General features: G+C 38.9%; 1 protein-coding gene across 1 annotated transcript in view; it reads right to left on the minus strand.

The window, feature by feature from the left end:
• Positions 1-7138, minus strand: part of mgmt (O-6-methylguanine-DNA methyltransferase) — a 303909-nt gene that overhangs the window by 45445 nt on the left and 251326 nt on the right. The window lies entirely within an intron of this gene.

Below are 7138 nucleotides of genomic sequence, written 5' to 3' on the forward strand. Positions count from 1 at the left end.
AGCAGATTAAGCTTCAGGTGTGGAAAAATTCAAATCATTTCTTATTTTTTATCTGTTTGATGTATTTTGTCATGCAGGACAGTGTTTTTAAGTTCCAAAAAATGTGAATAAATGTTTTTCAACATTGTATAATCACTGTGATCAGTTCTTATGCATAATGCACAAGTAAATGTTTAACTGAGTAAAAGTATTGTTGAAACTGCACATACTTTTCTTAAAAACGCTAAGGTTATTCATAATATATTGTGTAAAAGTGAAATTAACTTAATATAAAAATCAACAACAAGTCCACATTTATTAGTTCTATTTAATCTTGCAATGAGTTAACTCGTGTGGCCCTCTTGAGATCAGATTAAGCTGTATGTGGCCCCTCAACCAAAATGAGTTTGACACCCCTGGTTTATACCATTAATAGCTTCTTCACCAACAGACGTCAATCTGTTGGGATGGACAAGATCCATCTCAGCATCGCACACGACTGCTGTCCCAGGTGTACCACAAACCATTTTGTAAAGTGTGACGACACACCTCCTCCCCTACGAGGAGGAGGTGAAACATCTGGTCAGGCGTTGCTGGTCAGGAGAACCAGCAACCTCGTTCTGAGGTTGGACCAGTCACACACGTCACACACGTCTCATCACCAACAAGGCAGCAGTGGAAAGAGGAATAACCACTTAAGTTCCTGGGGGTGTAGATAATGGACATCCTGACGTGGTCTGTTCACATCACAGCTCTGGTCACAAAGGCCAAGCAGCAAATACACTTTTGCCTGACGAAGAAGGTGCATCTCTCTCCTCCCGTTTTCACCCACCTACTGGGGCACCGTAGGGCGCATCCTGACCAGCTGCATCTCCAGCTGTATCACCTGTAGAGGCTGGTGAGGACAGCAGAAAAAAAAAAAAAAATAATATATATATATTCAAGATGTTGCAGAGAGACGCTGCCCGACCAGAGCCCAGAATATCACCAAAGACACCTTCCACCCACACAGCAAACTGTTCTCGCTTCTGGGGTCTGGGAAGACACCACGCAGCCCGTGGAACAGAACAGCCAGGTTTCCCATCAGCTTCTTCCCTATACGCCATAAGCTTGCTGAGCTCAAATTAACCCCCAGCCACAGCCCCCCGCCCCCACCCCCTCCTTCTCAGCCTCTGATTACTGCTTAATTGCTCCTGGAGTGTAACACCCCTGTCTCTCTTCATTTGTTTCAATCTGCCATGTAGGGAATTTTCATTTATGTCACATTGTGCATTTTAACATATTTTTCTTTGTATTTTGGACACTGTATATGCATATTTTTTTGCACATATTGTTTCCTCTCTGCTGTTTTTAAGGTTAGCTTTGTTGCCATTATGCTAATTTGTTGCAATTATGCTAATTTCATATATAAAACCATGAGTTTGTCTGTCTGTGCCTTTCCTGTGCCATTCTAACAAAATCTGATCCGGATAAGTATTTGATTATGGAAATCTGAACGCTAATAAAAACTAAGTCTTGAGTAACTTGATGATTTCCAGATCTGCTTGTCTCTGAAGCCAGGTTGCAGTAGAGCTGTCAGACAGTGGTTGGGCCAGAATGTTTGGTTTCTAAATGACCAAAAGACTGAATGTATCTTATCTGGCGACAGCACCTCTACAGACGCCAGTGCTTTGACTTTTAATCTAAAGAAAAATGTGGGAGTGCTTTTTGTTAAGGGTTTTACATTTAAAAATGAAATTGCCTCTGTGGTCTGGACTTTTTTCAGCTGTGTCATTTGGCCAAAATAAAGCCTTTTTTAAAGCTTCCCGACCCAGAAAAGGCCATTCATGCTTTTATTCGCCCCAGACCTGACTATTGCTCTCTGTGTCTGTGTCTCTTCATCTTGTCCAGGAGGTAGCCGGCCATCTTTTAACAAGCACCTCCCAACGTACGCACATCACGCTTTTTTTTATATTCTCAACACAGCTTCCTGTTTGTTTTGGGATTGATTTAAAGCTTTAACTGAATTATTTTGTGTGATCTTTTTTCAGTGTTTTGGGGATTTAATTGTTACATGCTTTGACTCATCATTTAGATTTTTTTAAAGCACTTTTGTAAATCAATAAATGTACGAAACTTCACTAACTTGTATAGAGCGCAGTCTTTGCAGACAGAGCGAAAATGTAAACCTGGATGCCTGTCTTCCTTCTAGCAGCAAAGGAAGGAGACAGACATCTATGTTTATCCCACAAGGTACGATCACAGGCCTGTGACATCACATGAACCAGACAGAAACAACCAGGAGTCTCATTTTTACTGCAAGACTGTTATAAATGTATTGAGTATTTTTGGAGCTTGACCTAAATACGGCACTGCAACTCAATAAATCCCAGTCTGAAATTCATAATGTCTTTCTTCAGCATCTCTTAAGGCCATTCACATAAAAAAAAACATCCAAGAGACATTTACCTGAGTTATATCTCAGTGTGTTTAGATGGGCGACACTAACAAAAACACAATTCACAAAAATTGAATACAATGTTTTGAGGTATTTCTTGTTATAGTTACAAAAGAGGAGATAAAATACACTACTTAAAGTTCAGCAGTGAAAATGTGTCACGGATCACGCTACATTAAGTTATTTTATGTTCAGGAAACTAACATTTAAAATATTCTTAGCTGAACTAATTAAAGATCCAACCATTATTAACAGTTTTTCTGTCTCCCGGGTGCTTAAAGTAAAGCGCTGTTGCTGCCTGGGTTTGATTATAATTTCCTCCTGAGCTTGAGAGTGGAAGGGGGAAAAAAAGAAGCAGGAATCTAAAACCTGGGAACTACCTAGACCTATTTTGCGGTGTGAGACCATGTCTCAATCACTCACGTTGGTTTTCGGCTTATAAAATTCCCACAACCCCGTCTCTCAGCTCGGGTGACAGGGAAATGTCAACACAAATAGCTGTTTATTCAGCCGGATGTCCCTCATACTTAAAGGTGGTCGGTTTTCTCACAGGTTGTTGAATTTCTTGCTGGTTCCTCAGTTTGGATTCACCATCTGCCAGGTTAACCAAGCCTCTCTCTCTGATCTGGTCGGGTCCAGAGGCTCACTCTTTCTCAGAATTCAGCGGCTCCTTCGCTACATGTGGTTCCTGGGGAGGAGACGTCATGAGGATTTGATCAACCAATCAGAAGCAGAATTGAGGTAACCCCAGCGAAAAGTCCCATTAGACAGCCTCTAATAAACTCACTTATTTTGACTTATTTAAATAGAAACCATCACTTTAGACATAACTTACGACTAAGACTGTTTTCACGTTACTATTTTTAAAAAAATTGTTATCATTCAATTTGATAAAAGACAACACTGACCAAACGTTATTGAAATTTTCAATTAGAAAAACACGATTATGCCAATAGGACTTTGGTGCATACCATGTTTTATTTTTAAGATCTCGGGAGATATGTGGAAGAATAGGTTATTTTAACTAGACCTAAATGTCTGGTTCGGACATTTTGAAGAGAACTGGAGAAAAAAAGATTTTGTACGTGAAAGATCAACTCCTAGGTGTTTGTGTGCATTGCAAGAGAGTCTAAATACCAATTTTGCTCTAATAATAAGATGCAAAAGTAATATAAACGTTACTTGATTACACTGATTAACTTAAGTAGAACAACTACACTGCTAAACAATGCATAATTATTAAAGCCAATCATGTTTTGAAATGACAAGGCTGTATTTATGGAGGATTTCAGGAAACCAATAGTGGAAAACCAGATAAATCAGCAAAAATAATGAATCCCTAAAGTCTTGTTGGGTTTTTGCAGACAGACTTAACTCACTGTTATAGTCATATCATATAATCATTTGCACAGAAAGACAACATTGCTTATTCCTAATATAAAGGAGCTGCTGGTGTCTATTTATAAAATGTTTGAGCAAAGAAGATTTTTAAAACTCTGATAAAAATTTTATTACTATTATAACTTTTTTGTAGCTGTTTTTGAAAACAAATGTTTACATTGTGAATCACTGTATCAAATTGAGTTTTTAGGTTGGCTGTATACTTTGCTGACCATTGTATCAGTACCGAAACATTAATAGGGGGTATAAGACACGCTTGTTTGAAAATAAATAATCTCAGTGTAGATTTTGTGTTTTGTGTATTCCGTCAAAGAAACCAGATTTAGCACAAGCCTTCGCAAACCCATCACCAGCAGAGATTTTAAAAAAAAAAAAATAAAATAACTACCTGGGGTGGGTGAAGGGGGGGTCAAAGGTGAACTCATGCATGCCCCTTTTTCATTGCGATGTGCTCTGCCAGACATCTCTCTGAAAGATTGAGCCATGACGTGACTCTGACTCTCAGTCCTCCAGATGATGTCCCCCTTGATTTATACAGTAGCTCCTCATCAAGCATGACAAGCTGACAGCTTTTAGGTTTTCTCTCAACCTCCATCACGGCACACTTGTCATTCTTTTTCACTTTCTTGAGTTCGTTGTGCAGACTTTTACTCTTCTTTTTTCCACTTCTGACTTTCGTGTAGCAGTGACACATAAAGCTGCTGGTTACTTGACACGACACCTTCTACTGAGAGAATGGTCACAGTCGAAGGACAACATGACAATTTTAATCTTTTGCTGATTTCATGGCAAATTTTTAAATTATGTTCTTCATCAACGAGAGGAAAGCTGATTTTAACTATAAACTAAAGCTACAAATGAATGATTTATGGCTCTGAATTTGATTTATAAATCTCAAGATGGAATTTCTCATATTCTATAATAAGTTTGTTTTTGTTTTTTTGCTGGTTCCCAAATTCCTGCCTCTTTTAATAAATCAAACGAGTCCCAACACCTAAAAGTAAAATAAATTAGCTAGAGAGAAGACAAAGGTGTGCCTTTGTTTGCAGGCATTCTTATCCCTTTTGGGACAGCCATCTGTGTGAACAAAGTGTCGGCTTATACCAACTGACATTTAGTCAGTAGTTTCCAGATAAAACTCCTTTCCCTGAGAAGTTCAAGTGGTCCGAAAGAATGTGGGGGCTGGACGATGGGAGGCTGTTGTATGCAGGAATCTAAGCATGCATGTGGTTTCATTGGGAACTCTGCCAGACACAGGGGCAGGTTTTTTTTTTCTTTCTTCTTTCCCTTTTTTTTTTTTTCTTTTGGTGGCGGGGTAGTGGGGTAGGTTGAAGGGTCACATTGCTCCGGAGTGGGAAAGTTCTGCTTTTCATTACATTAGCCATTAGGTCCACATCTCTGCTCCGCCTCTCTACTATGTTATCTGAAATGTTCATGTCAAACAGGGATCCACTCCTCCCCCGTCTTACTCCACAAGTAAAAGATAAATATGTGTGAGTGCGTGATTGTGTTTGATTAAAGCTGTAATAACTCTGCAGAGTGACAGAAGCAATGTCCAGAAAAAAAAAACCAGGGATTCCAGAGCTGCTTTTAGTAGAGATGGGAAGCGTTTGAACACTGCTAAAACTGTCAAAGCAGAGGACGCCGTATAGTGTCCGGCAAAAGTGTTTGTGATGTTTTTGTTTGACAAAACCACAAACTGTAATGTATTTTATTAGAATTTCATGTGTTAGACCAACTCATACTAGCCCATAACATAGACTTAGACTTAGACAACTTTGTCATTTTGTATGCACAGAGTGCGCACAGAACGAAATTTCGTTGCATACAACTTGTAAATTGCAGTAAAATCAAATTACAGTATAAGGTGCAGCAGTGATTCAAAAGTAAACAATTGAAATGTAGACTATGCAGGAGAAGTCACAGTGTACAGGTGAGTATTTAAAAAAAAAAAAAAAACATTTGTATGTGGAGAACTGATTGTGCAAAGGGCATTTGTGCAAGAATACAGCTTGTAAATTACAGTAAATTTAAATTACAGTGTAAGGTGCAGCAGTGATGTAAAAGTAAACAGTTTAAGTGTAAACAATACAGGAGAAAGTCACAGTGTACAGGTGAGTATTTAAAAAAAAAACATTTGCATGTACAGAATTTGATTGAAACTAAGAGTTCGGCATCATTTGTAATGCTGGATGGAGATGCAATGAAGTAAAGTGGACAATAATGTGTGTGTTTTCTTGATTTAAATAAAATAAAAATGTAAAGGTTTGGTGCATATTTGTGTTCTCTAGGTTTTCTTTCAATAATCTCCTGTGTGTAATTTCTATCTGTCTTCCCATCATCTCTGCCCAGCTTCTAAAAACAAGCATCCCTGCAGCACAATGCTGCCCCCACCATGGTTCACCATGCAGACGATGTGGTCCAGGTGATGTGCCATCTTACTTTTCTGCCACAAATATTCTGCCAGAAAGGCTTAGTCTCATCTGACTGAACCGCCATCTTCTTCTCACCATCTTTTGCTGTTTTCACAGCGTGGGTTGTGGCAAACTGCAAACAGCGTTTCTTGTATGTTTTCTTAAATAAAGGCTAGATTTGTAATGTGCATGATGAGTAGTTATCTGCTCAGCTGATTCCCCCACCTGATCTGTGGATTTTTGCAGCTCCTCCCGAGTTACCAGGATATTTTGGCTGCTCATCTGCCTCTATAAGTTTATGTGGATGCTCATGCCTTGGTAGGTCTACTGGTGTGCCATTCTATTCATTTTCAGACAACGGCTTTCATGGTGCTCTATGAGGAGTCCAAAATTTGAGAACTTGTTTTATAAACGAACCCCTTTTACACTTCCCCACCATCTACCTCTGACCCATCTTTATGTCCCTTGATCTTCACTAGTTTGCTCTAACAAACATCTGAAGACTTCACAGAACGGCTGCATTTATCCTAAGATTAATTTACAGCTGGAGCATCAGTACAAAGGGGCATGGATATAAATGCACGCCGTACTTTTATTTTAGTCCTTTTATGTCATTGGGCTGTAGACTGTGGGTTTTATTCCTTTAAGTTAGCTAAGAAAAGCATGCATGCAAGGACTTATGGAATGCAAAGCTCTACTGAGTGGTAATCATAAGTTACAACCCCTTTATTATTATTATTGCATCTGCAATTGTATATTAAAAAGGAAAATTATTTTTATTAAAGTGGTGGACCTATGTAAGGCAAATGATTTTGAAAAAAGTATTTGCTCCTGGAGACATCTCAGTGCAAAGAAAGTACTCCTGGACCGGTGCTTCGGTGAGTTTTTTGTGATCTGCTCTGTCTTT

The sequence above is a fragment of the Fundulus heteroclitus genome, chromosome 22 (assembly GCF_011125445.2).
Source record: "Fundulus heteroclitus isolate FHET01 chromosome 22, MU-UCD_Fhet_4.1, whole genome shotgun sequence".
Taxonomy (NCBI): Eukaryota; Metazoa; Chordata; class Actinopteri; order Cyprinodontiformes; family Fundulidae; genus Fundulus; species Fundulus heteroclitus.